The sequence below is a fragment of the Saimiri boliviensis genome, chromosome 11 (genome assembly GCF_048565385.1).
Source record: "Saimiri boliviensis isolate mSaiBol1 chromosome 11, mSaiBol1.pri, whole genome shotgun sequence".
Lineage (NCBI taxonomy): Eukaryota > Metazoa > Chordata > Mammalia > Primates > Cebidae > Saimiri > Saimiri boliviensis.
Window position 1 is genome coordinate 40,240,001 of NC_133459.1, and position 12,254 is coordinate 40,252,254.

General features: G+C 57.6%; 1 long non-coding RNA gene across 1 annotated transcript; it reads right to left on the bottom strand.

Annotated features, from left to right (window-relative positions):
• Positions 1–1,492: 1,492 nt before the first annotated feature.
• LOC141580394 (uncharacterized) lies at positions 1,493–5,197 on the bottom strand. The gene is made up of 3 exons (XR_012512602.1): positions 5,106–5,197; positions 4,356–4,469; positions 1,493–3,609 (listed from the first exon to the last, which is right to left on the bottom strand). It is a non-coding gene; the product is annotated as an uncharacterized LOC141580394 (long non-coding RNA).
• Between the last annotated feature and the right edge of the window lie 7,057 nt (positions 5,198–12,254).

Consider the following 12,254-nt stretch of genomic DNA (forward strand, 5'->3'; position numbering starts at 1 on the left):
AATAAGTGCCTGGTGCTTATATCATCAGGATAACTTGGTGCCCAGGAGGCAGGCAAAGCCAGTGTTCCCACTATGGTTTTAGGCCAGCATTCCTAGGCAGAGGTGTGCCTAGGGCACCTCCTTGCCTAAAGGCCTTGGCCTTTCTGCCCAGCTACTGGGAATCCTGAGCCATGAATGACCCAGGATGGGCACAGCTGGGCCCTGGTGGGCAGGAGGGTGGGCAGGAGCTGAAGCCACTGTCTGGCAGGGAGGGGTTCAGGTGCAGGGTAAGAGGCCAGCCGACCCCTGGCACCTCTAAGGCTTGGTGGATCTGGGTGCCAGTCTCAAAGCCCTGTGACTCAGGCTTGAATCCCCCTCACCCACTGTGCCATGATGGACAAGTGCCTGAGACTGTGCCAGGCCAGGGGGTAGTTTGGGCAAGGGTTGGCCAGTCTGGGGGTTAGTTTGGTAGCTCACTAACCCTGTGACTAAGGGCACACCATGGTTTAATCTTCTTGAGTGTCAGAGGCCACATTTGTCAAGAGCATCTAAGAAGAAAAATCCTACCTGGCAGCTGCTGGGAGTCTTCATGGTGGAGCCAGTGTGAAAGCTAGCCTCTGCCTGGCTCAGGAGGGCACTGCCCACCCAGTTCTACCTCCCTTCCCCACTCACCTTGGGATGTAGAGTGCTTGTGGGCCTTGTAGTGTGAACAAAGTCCTGGAAAAAAGTTTTGTGTGTGTGTGTGTGTGTGCACGCAAGCACGCACGTGTGTGCATGTGTGTAGGGTGTTATTAGAACGTGCCAACTTCACGCCAGGGACCAGATCCCCATGACAGGTCCCTCTTCTGCTCTAGGTCACCAAATCCCTCCAAGGCAAGCGGCCAGCCTGGCTTGCTCTGCCCACCCATGTTTGCTTTGGCACACCATACAGTGCCACGCCAGACGAGAAGTGTGCTGAGATTTGGAAGACTTCTAGGCAAAGCTGTCTTCCTGCAAGAATCTGCTTCAGCTTGAAGTCTGTGGTCTGTTGCCAGCCTGGCACCAGTATGAAGTCAAAATGCCCACCCTGGCATTGGACCTGCCTGGGTTCTGACCCACAGTTGTCTATCCTGCCTCTGCCACTAAGGCTGATCTTGATCTGGGTGTCCAAAGCTTTAGCCCACCGGCCCCCAGGGTGGGCTCCACTCTGCCTGCATCTCAGACTTCCTTGCCTTATGCCTCTGGGCAGGCTGAGGCCTCCCATCCTCCTTCCACTCCTACTCACTTGGTTTACTCTGATCGTTCTTCCAAGCCCATCTCAATGTCACCTCTCCCAGGAAGCATTCCCAACTCTGTCCAAGCATCTTCAGTGGACAGATGAGCTCTGAGACTCCCAGAGGGCCTTCTTGAGACTGGGAAGTGAGGATGTCCTGGGCCCAAGCAGGCGACTCCCAAGCTGAGAAGAGGGGGACATGGAGTTGCAGGCTTGGGCTCGGCCTTTAGCTGGGTGGCTGCTGGCAAGCCCCTTCTCCTGTCTGAGCACTAGCTTTGTCCTCCATGAAGTGACGTGGCCCTGGTGGTGCCCTGGGGTCTACAGTGTGAAGTCAGCGGCAGTTCAGAACAACTTCTTTATAGAGCCTTTTGCACGCACCTGGGTAGATTTAGTGCTTGGCCTGCAGAGGGCACTCTGGAGTGAGAGCACTTCAGGAGCTCTTCAGGAGAGCTGGACCATCTCCTCGCCACCTCTCCATCATCCACTGTGTGCTATCATAAGAATCTATGTGAATCATAAGAATTCATCATAGCTACTGTTTACTGAACCTTCCCATGTGCCAACACTCACAAAACCTTCTGTATATTATATATCATCACAATGAATCATCCCAGTGGGAAGGCACTTAGCATTATTTCCATTTTACAGATGAGGAGCCTGAGGAAGTGTGGAGACTCGGGGAGGTGAAGTGGCTTGCTCAAGGTCATTTGAATCTAGGTCTGCCTGCTACATGGCCTGCACTCTTATCCACTATCCTAGCACATATGATCCCAGGTAGAATCCTCATGGGATGCAGCTTATCATTACCTTTACTTTTCAGATGGGTAAACCGAGGTATCTTGTCTCTCTAGCAAGAAAGGAGCTAGGATTTGAACCTAGGTCAGCCTGAGCTCTTGGCCTGAGCACGCAATCTCAATTTGAATTTTCTTGTCAGAACCAAAGAGTCCCCCAGAATAGGTCCTGGGCTGGACCTCAGGGCCAGGGTCTTGCGGGGTGGAGCAGGCCATTCACGCAGTGTGCTGGGTCGTGAGGTGAGCAGTGACTCAGGGTGAGAGGTCCTGAGCAGATGGGCACACAGCGGGGACAGTACTGGCCTGGGCACACCAAAGCTGGGGTCCCCTAGGAGGAGGTTTGGGTGAGGCAGGGCTGAGTCACGGCAGTGAGGTCAGATAGGGAGCGGGGATGGCCCGATGACCTCATACCTTCATCTGGGCCTGTCAAGGAGCCATGGGTTCAGGTGGGCCTGGTGGCCCCAACCTAGCAGGACTGGCACACTGCCTCCTTGACTGCCCATAGTCAGGGGGTGTCTGTGAGACCAAAGGGTCTCTCTTTAGGCTTCCCAAGGCCTGTGTTGCTGGAGCCCCAAAACCCTGCCAGATCGGGGAGGCAGCTGGTACAGAAGGCAGGGCAGGGAGAAGGGGACAGAATCTCGCTCTGCCCCTGAGGACATGTGCCCTGGGTAGCAATCCCAGCTCCCTGAGCTTTGGCTTCCTTTCTGTCGCATGGGTTTATGTGAGCATCTCAGAAGCTGACGATCTTGTCCAAGCCCTGGCACACAGCTGGAGCTTGGGAGAGGCAGGTGGAGGAGGGGATGGCCATCACCAGTCGGGAGCCCACTAGAGAATGGGGGGCTGCAGCAGACTGGCCTTGACCACTGTGGCTCAGCACCACACCCCAGTGTCCTGGCCACTGCTTGTGTGGCCTTGGGTGAGAGCCTTCTGATCACCAGGCCTCAGTTTCCCAATGTATCAAATAAAAATAATAGCCTCAGACTCTCAGTAGGAGATAGGGGATGATATCGCAGGGTTCTTGAGAGCTCCCACCAACTCTGTGGGCCATAAATAGTGGGGGAAGAGAGTAGCAGCCATTCTTCTGGGGCCCAGATGCAGTGGGTGAGCCCCTGCCATGCCACCTGGAAGTTATGCCTGGGAGCCTTGTGAGTCAACTGCTTGCCTCCCACCCAGCACTTCCCAAGGCTGATCCAGAGAGGCTGAGGGTGGCCAAGGTCACACAACAGCCAGCTGATGTCCACCATCTAAGGGGAGGGGGCCTTTATCTCCCCAGATAAGAGGGCCTGGATGGGCTGGGAAGGCCTCGTGGCCTCAGATTTGGATGGAAGCTGGGGGTGGGGAGGAAAAGGCTCCAGCCCAGGCTCACCACCGAGCAACCGCTTCTCCTGGTACCTCCTCAGCTTGAGTCAGCCAGCGGCTGCGGCTGCTTCTGAGTTCATCGCCTGTCGCCCAGCCTTGGAACCCAGGCCTGAGGCACAAGGGAGGTCTATAATAACGACGGTGAGAATGACAGCTGTGTGGGGAGCTGTGCCCACGTGCCAGCCAAGCACTCTTCCTGCCTTCATTCATCTGGTCCTCTGAACAAACCTGGGAAGAGGGCAGGACAGGGCCTGAGTGAGCTTCAGAGAGGCTGCATGAGCTGCCCGAGGTCACATAGCCAGGGGTAAAGGAGAAGGGTCTTCAGCTCCACGGCTGTGCTTTCTGCCATCATACAGCACACATGCCACGCCCACTCTGTGTCAGGCCCAGGGCTGGGGCTATGGATCTCTTGCCCGGCTGGGATTTGGGGAAACGTACCCCAAAGTCATCGGTATTTGCCTGGGACAGGGAGCTGGGAGTGTGGAGGACCTTTCCATGCTTGGCTCTCTGTTGGCCAAAAGGGAGGGAAAAATATGGACCTGCAGGACCCCAGAGGAAGGAGGGATGCCTCTGCCTGGAGGATCGGGAGGGCATGCTGGCCAAAGAGACTTTGAGTGAGGCTGTGGAGGTGGAGCGAGCATTCCTGGCAGTGGACGGCACAGGCAAAGGCCCGTAGGCCTGAAAGGGCGTGGAGTACCTGAGGATCGGGAGTGGACAGCTTGAGGGATTCAGTGGTAAGAGTGGAGGTTGAGACCAGACCATGAAGATCTTGAATACCAAGTGGAGGAGCGGAGCTTTTCCTGAGTTTAAAAGGGAGTCAGAGGAAAAGGTGAGGGTGGGGGCAGTGGCCTTGCATCTGTGCTGTGGAGGCTTAGACCAGGTGGTCCCAAACCGGTGGGTGTGTGTGTGGGGTTCCTTTGGACTCTCAGAAGGGCCCCAGGTGGGTGATGCCACAGCTCAGTCTATCGTGGTACCTGAGAACAAGGCCATCTGCTGGCTGCCTCATTCCTGCAAACTCAAGTTCAGAGGGTCTCTGATGAGCCCAGCACCCCACAGCTCCAAAGAACTCCACGGTCTCTGAAACCAGGCTGCAAAGGCAAAAGGGGCAAGGCTGGCAAAGACATCCTGGGCAGGGCCCCTCCCACTGCCTCATTTTCCAGCTCTGACAAGTGCGTTCCCTGTGGGGGACAGGCAGCTCACAGCTCCGATGTCTCGGGGTTGCCCTAAGGAGGCCCAGCCCAGTGTGACCCTGCCTGGCGGGGCTTAGCTTGTCCCTCTCTCTACTTTGGTGTTGGTCACGTGACTGGAGTGTGCTGGGGAGCAGGTTTGTTGAACCCTTTCCCTCTTCCTTCCACCAGGCAGTAACATTTGGATCCTCACTTGTAATTTCCCCAACAACCCCTGGGGGGCCCCCTTCTGCCGGCACCCACTTGATGGGTAAGGGAATGCAGGCTTAGAGAGGGACAGGCGGTGCATCCGGAGCCCCATGGACCGGGCTACCACCAAAGGGCAGCGAGCCTGGACCCCTGCGGGTCACACGCTGCGGCTGCTCACTTGAGGGGACACATGCAGGTTCTGAAACCTTACAGCCTGGGTTCAAATCCTTGTTCTGCAGCTCACTAGCACCTCACCCTCAAGCAAATCAGTGTCGGTGTCTCATTCCCTGCCTGGAACCTCTTCGTGCCTCAGTTTCCGCATCTGTAAAATGGTGATGGTAATAATACCTTCCTCGGAGTGGATGTCCGACTTAGGTGAGGTAACTCATACCAAGTCCTTACAGCGGTGTCTGGCGCATGCCCCCTCGGCAGATGGAGAAAATGAGGCTGAAAGAGAAGAAGTCTCCCGCCCCCTCCCCGCCCCGGCGCAGAGATTCGCCCCGCGCCCCCGCCACAGGCCCCGCGGCCGGGCGGTTCCCCAGCGGCCTCTCCCTCTCGGGCCTGCTTTGGGAAATCCTCGGGCTGGGGGCCGAGCGCGAGCGACCGCGGCGGACCTGCAGGCGGCGGTACTCGGCCCGCCCTCGCCTCCCGACCAATTTTGGGCAAAGCGGCGGCGGCGGCGCGCTACGTGCCAGCCGTGAGTCAGCGCGCAGGAATGCGCAGGACGCTTTGTTCCCCGCGCTGCGGACGAACGTGCTGGGACCGGGGCGCGGTGGGGCCTGACATCACCGCGCGGGCAGTTCGGCCACGTGCACCCCCACTCCACCCCCGAGCCGCAGCCCCCCGCGCCTCACCTCCCCCTGGGACTCGGCCCGGACTCCAGCAGTCCCTGGAGCTCCTGCGCGCTCCCTAGGCCTCCCTAAAGCGGGTCTGGTCTGAATGGTCGCGGCTGTCCAAGCCCCTGCGTGGCTGGCAGAGAATCAGCAACTGCGGGGATGGCTGCCCAGGAGGAGGAGGGCAGCTGCCCGGGAAAGCCTAGTGGGAGGCACAGAGACCTCGAGCGGCCACAGCAAGACCTGACCCTGCCCTGGGGAGGCCGTGTGGGGCCCGTCGCCCCTTCTCCACATGGAAGCTGGTGTGGGAAGGAAGCGGTGGCAAGGTCCCCCAAGTCCTGCCTTCAGCTTGTGGGCTGTTTCCCCGAAGCCACTCCCCTCTCTGGGCCTGGGCCTGGGCCTGACCAGTGGGAAGTGGGATGACCCCGGCCGTCTTGCTCTTCTCCAGAGTCCTGAGCTGGGTAGCGAGGTCTGGAGCCCAGAAGTGCTTTGGAAAGAAGTGTAGCCACCTTGAGAAGTCTTGGCACACTTCCGCGCGGAGAGCCTTTTGCGGGTGCCAGGCATCGTCAGGATCTGATCAGAGTAACCCTGAGCGCTGGGCATTGCTGGTGTGGAAGTGCAGGCTCAGAGGAGGTGACGTCATCTGCCCCCGCCACATGAGGACTGGCAGGGCAGTTAGGACCCAGGGGAGTTTGACTGGGCACCTCTTCTCCTGCATAGATGAAGACCCTCCTCGTAGGACTCTGCCAACGGTCGGGAGAGGGGAGTCCTGAGGCTCCACTGTGGGCTACTCGGAGAGGGTGCAGAGGCCGCTGGAGTCAGGATCCCTCCTGTCTGGGGTGGCCTTGGGCACCACTTGCCTTTGGGTCCTCCCGTGACTGCTCTGTCTTGACACGAGGAATTCCATGTTAGCTTCCCCATCCTTGGGGTGCAGCAACTAAATGGCCAAGTTCTGTGCTTAGGACCTACAGGGGCCTGCGCAGCCAGCGGGCTGCTGGGAGTTTCCTCTGAATGGGATTTTTTTTTTTTTTTTAAGAGACTGGGTCTTGCTCTGTCACCCGGGCTGCTAAAGTGCAGTGGCATGATCATGAATCATTGCAGCCTCAAACTCGAGCTGGAGGGCTGGATGGGATTTTTTTTTTTAATGCTCTCTTCCTTTCCGGTCATCTGCAACCAGGGCATAGCAGCCCACAGTTCTGCCCAGCAAAGAGGGCTGGAGCATGGGGGTCCCAGCTGGCCTGGAGGCCCATTGCAGGAAGCCACCTTTGTCAGCCTCAGCCTTGGGGACTCTGCAATTGAACAGGTCCTCACTGGGGTCCTTGCCAGCCCCTGGCACTCAGCGTATTCTGGAACTCTGGCTTCTGTCCCTCTTAGGCTATATGTTCTATATGGGGAACAGGGATGTCCTCTAAAGAGGATGGCCTCTCTCTACACCCGGGCCTATCTTGCATGGCCTTGTTTCTACCTTCGTGTCTGTCCTCTCTTGGTACCCTGACATGGTCTCCACCCAGCCTCAGCTGCCCCCGGCACCATCACGGGCACTGGCAGAAGAGGCTGAAGCCCCCACATTGGCTCTGCCTGACTCCTCCCTGTGTGGTGGTCTCACCCACAGATAGCATAGCTGCACCTTGGGCAAGGTTGATGCTGTAGGGGCTGGGGAGGCTGCTCTCCTGTCTGGGGCCAGAAGTCCCTGTGCTTGGGGTGGTGCCTCTCATTCTGCTAGCAGTACTGAGGCCTCACTTGCAAACTCTCTGCAGGGTATGAACTGTGCACAGGGGCAGAGGCCACACAGCACAGTGGTTAGCTGCCAGGCTCTGAAGCCAGCCAGCTCTGGGACAGCACTTCTCTGCACCTCAGATTCTGCATTCATAAGTGGGGGGCCAGTAGATGCAAGCATCTTGGAACACAGTGTTGAGTCAGTGCAAGTCCCCCAAGCCTACCCCTGAAGTGTTACAGTGATGTCCACATCGTCGTCACCGTCCCTCTTGATTGGAGTCAGTGACACCAGTCCTCCTCCTCCTATAGATCTCTGTGGCCATAGATTCTTCTGATTTCCCAGCAAGGAAGACTGCTTGGTATGGCCCCTCACAGCTCACACTGTAGCCTAGAGAGAGACAGAGCCCTGCCGCATAGCCTGGCTGGGGAGAGAGAGCCCGCCCTCTGCCTCGGGTACAGAATGGTCTCTGAGCCCTTTTGACCTCCAAGTCTCAGAGACTCTGAGGACATAGGGTGACAGCAGAGACGGGAGCAAGCAAGTATCTGCACGTGCCTACCCCAACCCGACTACATAATTCCTGGCACTCACGGGCCCCGCCTTGGCCTGGCACGCCTGCTTGGGTTTCTGCCCATGTGGTTTCCCCTTGGCCTTTCTATCACGTCCGCTGGCAGAACATCCCCAGCTGTCTACATTCCAGAGCCATGAAGACGGCCACCTTGGGGCCAGGCCAGGCTAGGACGCCCCCTGAGAGTGGAAGCGTGCGTGCTGGCCAGGATGTGCAGGGACACACCTCCAGGCACCTGCTTCTCCGTGCTTGTGCATGGCTGTGCCCCTGTGTGTCCGCGTGTGCATAGGTCTGTGTGTGTGCTGGCAGGTATGCACACAGTGGGCACAGACAGCCCACTGTCTGTGGATGCACATGCGTGCCAGACAGCGGGGGCCTGTTGCAGGAGCAAACATACAAACTCCTGGGGCCCCCATGAGACTGTGAGTAGGACCTCCACTCATGCATGATGTTGGGGCATGCATTTCCCATATCTGAGGGCCCTTGCATCTGTGAGGGTTATGTACCCAGGTGTGGCCCTTCTCAGGCAAGGCTCACAGCCACAGGAGGAAGTTGGAGAAATTGAAAGAAGGGGGTCAGGATGAAATCAAACGCAGACAACTCATTTGCCCAGCTCAGCTGGAAGCTTCCCACATCTTCCCCTATTTACCCTCATACCAATCCCTGGAGGGAGAAATGCAGGAGAAATGACCCTCTCTGAGCTTCTCTGAGGTTAGGGTTAGGGTATGGCTATTTGAGGCTCAGAGAGGGCTAGCCACTTGTCCAAGGCCACACAGCCTGTAAGTGGTGAAGCTCCTGCCAGCTCTGTGTCTACCTGACTCTAGAAGCTGTCAGTCAGGGAAGGGAGGCAGGGGAGCTGCTCTCAGGGCCTGAGAATAGCAGAGAGCTGTCCACTGCGTAGACCAGGGCCCAGCAGGTCCTGTGGAAGGTGAGTGCCCACCCAGGCTACGTGCACCCTGGACCCCACCTGCCACAGCAGGCTACTATTCTAATAAACGTGTGCTAGGCCCTAGTGTAAATGCTTTGCATACAAAAACTCCTCTAATTCTCTGTAATGCCCTAGGAGGCCAGTGCTATTATTATTAATTATTATACTATGCATAAGATTTATATTATGTGATATGTCATAATTATCATTAACAGACTATTATTCTCATTTTAGAGATGAAGAAGCTGAGGCACAGTTAGGTAAAGTGACTTGCCTGAAGTCCCACAGCTAATTCCTGGCACACATGCAGCTCGGCTCCAGGCTCCGAGGGCAGCCCCCATACGTGCCACTCTGACTGGCATCTCCTTGTGTGTGAGGCCCCAGCCTCACCCCCTTTCTGGTGGGTGGTCTCGTACTCCATTCTACATGCAGGCCCAATGAAGTTGGGGTGCCCCAGCCCTTACCTCACAGATGGGGAAACCAAGTAAACTGTGTCTATACTGGTGTAGTGCCTGGGCCTTCAAAGGTGACTCCCAGTGCCCAGTCGAGTGCTGACTTTGTTTCTCACTTGCTATGGGACTTGAGACAAGCCTGCCTGGTTCCCAGAGAGAGCACGTAGAAAGGGCTGTCCCACGGTTTCCAGGTGGGGAGTCCTGAGAGGAGGCGGGGCAGGCTGGAGAAGGCGAGGCTGGGCCAGGACTGAAGTCGAGGCTCAGGAGCCGGTTTTCCCAGGCTGTATCTGAGTAATCCTGTGTCTATATTTATCTCCTCCTTTCTTGGGTGAGTAAACAGAGCCTGATGCCCGCCAGCCCCGCTACCCTCCCCACCCCGTGCCAGCACATTCCCCTCACCTGTAGGGTGGCCCTGGAGAGCACCACGGTCTTGGCCCTTAGCTCAGCTTGGCCTATGTAGGACACACAAGGATGCTTGAACCCAGTGGCTTCTGTGAGGAATCCAGCTGTCAGAGGCCTCCAGGGATACTCCAGTCTGGGCCGCTGCAGACACGGGCCATCATGGCCTTGGCCTGCAGTGTTGGTGCCCTGGAGGCTTGGGAAGCACCCCCTACTCTCACCATTCGGGATCAAAGGGTCCTCTTATCTCAGCTATGTCAGACATGCCTTTCATTCCTGCATTCACACGTTGGTCTAGGTGTCCGTCTTCCTTCCCTCCAGGATGGTAAATTCCAAGAGGATGTCTGCGTGCCCAGAGGTCTAGAACACAGGCTCCAGAGTCAGACTGCTCCAAAGTTGGATCCTGGCACCCTGACCTTGAGCTAATAATCTCTTCATGACTCGCTTTCCCTGCTTGTTAAATGAGGCCAATATTTCCTATTTTCCAGGGATCATATGAGCATTAAGTTAGAGGCATTATGAGCTGACAGTGGGATGGGCTGTGCTGGGGAGGGGCTATCTGTCCCCACCTGCAGGCCACAGGGGACATAGACACATGGCTCTCACAACAGGCTCACACTAGTGGACACCCCTCATTTTGAGAGGAGCATGCAGCCTGAACCCAGGATGGATTAAATGGGTTCTAGGCTGAGAAGATCCCATAAGGTGCAGGCGCCAGATAGTAACTTTGCTGAGACCCTCTTCAGAGGTGGAGGGGCAGGTGGTCATTGTCCAGAGACGATGCAGCCTGGACCAGGCCTAGGCGTTGCCACCCCAGACCCTGGCCAGGATCACCAGGGCTTGCAAGTCCCCTGCCCTGACTCTGGCCTCTGCCCTGGTGGTGCCACCTCCCTGACCTTGGAGTGGCCTGGGCCTGGCGCACGTGCATGGCAGCCCCATCTGCTTCCAGGCTGGATTAGGCAGAGTCCGAGGACGTGCCGAGCTGGCAGGCTCAGGGGCGGGGCGGGTGCTAGCGCTGGGGCTGCCCTATGCCAGCTCAGGCCTGGGCTGTGGCAAAGCCTTGTATGGCTCTGGCAGAGAGCTCGGCCGGCGGCACCCATTGGCTGGCCTGGCACTCCCAGCTGGGGCTGCCCAGCCCCAAACCACGGGTAACTAGAGACTCCGGGAGCTGGTGGATTAGCATGTCTGCCTGCCCGTCAGTCCGTCCACCCCCAGGGCTGCTTTTTTCCTTTCCTAAAAAGGCAGAGCTGGGCAGGAGAGACGGGCAGTTGAACTCAGGCCTGGGATCAAAGGAGGGATGCGTGGGGCGGTGCAGGTGGCTTTGTGGAGGGTTTGGGAATCCTAGCCCTGGCCTTGGGCCAAGCACTGGACCTCAATATTCTCATCTGGAAAGGGAGCAGCAGGCAGCGGGGTCCCCCTAAAGTCGGTGATGCCTGGAAAGAACTGGGGAATATGTATGTTGGGGTCCCCCAGCCCCAACCCAGGTTCCAGGGCTGCTGAGTAGCAAAAAGGCCCAGATTCTCATTCCGTAGGAAGCCAATCATTTCCCAAATGTGGGGACCTGGTTTCAACTCCTGGCCCTGATGTCCTCGGGGAAGCAGTATCATCACTCTGGCACCCTGATCTTGGGCAAATAACCTCTTTGTGACTCAATTTCCTTGCTTGTGAAATGGGGCCAATACTTCCAACCTTTCTGCTCTGGCATAGATGATGAGGTTCTAAGGCGGCTCCTCCCAGTGTCTCCTGAGCAGTGCCCATGATGAGTCCCATGCAGCCCAGCCCCGTGTGCACCCTCTTCACCTGCTGTCTGTCCTCCACCAGCTCTTCCTTCTTCTTTCCGCTCATGTCCGTCTCAGGCTGGCCCATCCTACCTACAGTGGCGGGCCCCCTGGAGTCTCCAGGACAGAGTGTGGTCTCCAGGTTCTGAGCCCAGAGAGGACCCAGGCCTAAGGGTAGGCTCTCCAAGTTCTGCAGCCCCCGCCAGACCTGGACTGGGACCCAGACAAAGCTTGGTGAAGGCCTCAGCCGCAGCCAACCGTGGCCACTGCCCTCTGAGGCTGGGGTTAAGGGGACAGGGGAGTGGTCCTGCTGCTGGCCAGGGTGTGATCCTGGGCTTTCCCCTTCATCTATAAATGGGAGTGTGCGTCCTGCCCTAGTCCATTCCAAATGGGAAAGTGCTTCACGAACCTTCGAGAGCAGCCTGGGAGGCCTGCTGGCCGTGATGCGTGAATGACTGCTGGGCCTTGGGCCTGCTGGCAGACAGTGGAAGAAAGAATTCATGGCACTTTTCATGCTCTTGGCTACTGGAACCTAGGCCCTGGCATCTGCTGGTCACTCCTTGCACCTGTGGCCTCAGGCACAGGGACTTAAGTGGCTACCAGGTGGCCATATTGACAAGTCGGGGGTTGGCTGCTGGAGAGAAGCGTCGGCTGGACCCTGGGTGGTTGCAGCTGATCAGTCTGAGACCCGGGGCTCCCCTGGAGCCTGAGTGTGAGCTAGGAGGGGAGGGAAGACCTCAGGCTTCCTGAAGGACGACATGGGAGTCAGACAAGGGTTTTCTAGTCCTCATGCCACCCCTGCCCAGCTGCGTACCTTTGGCTGCT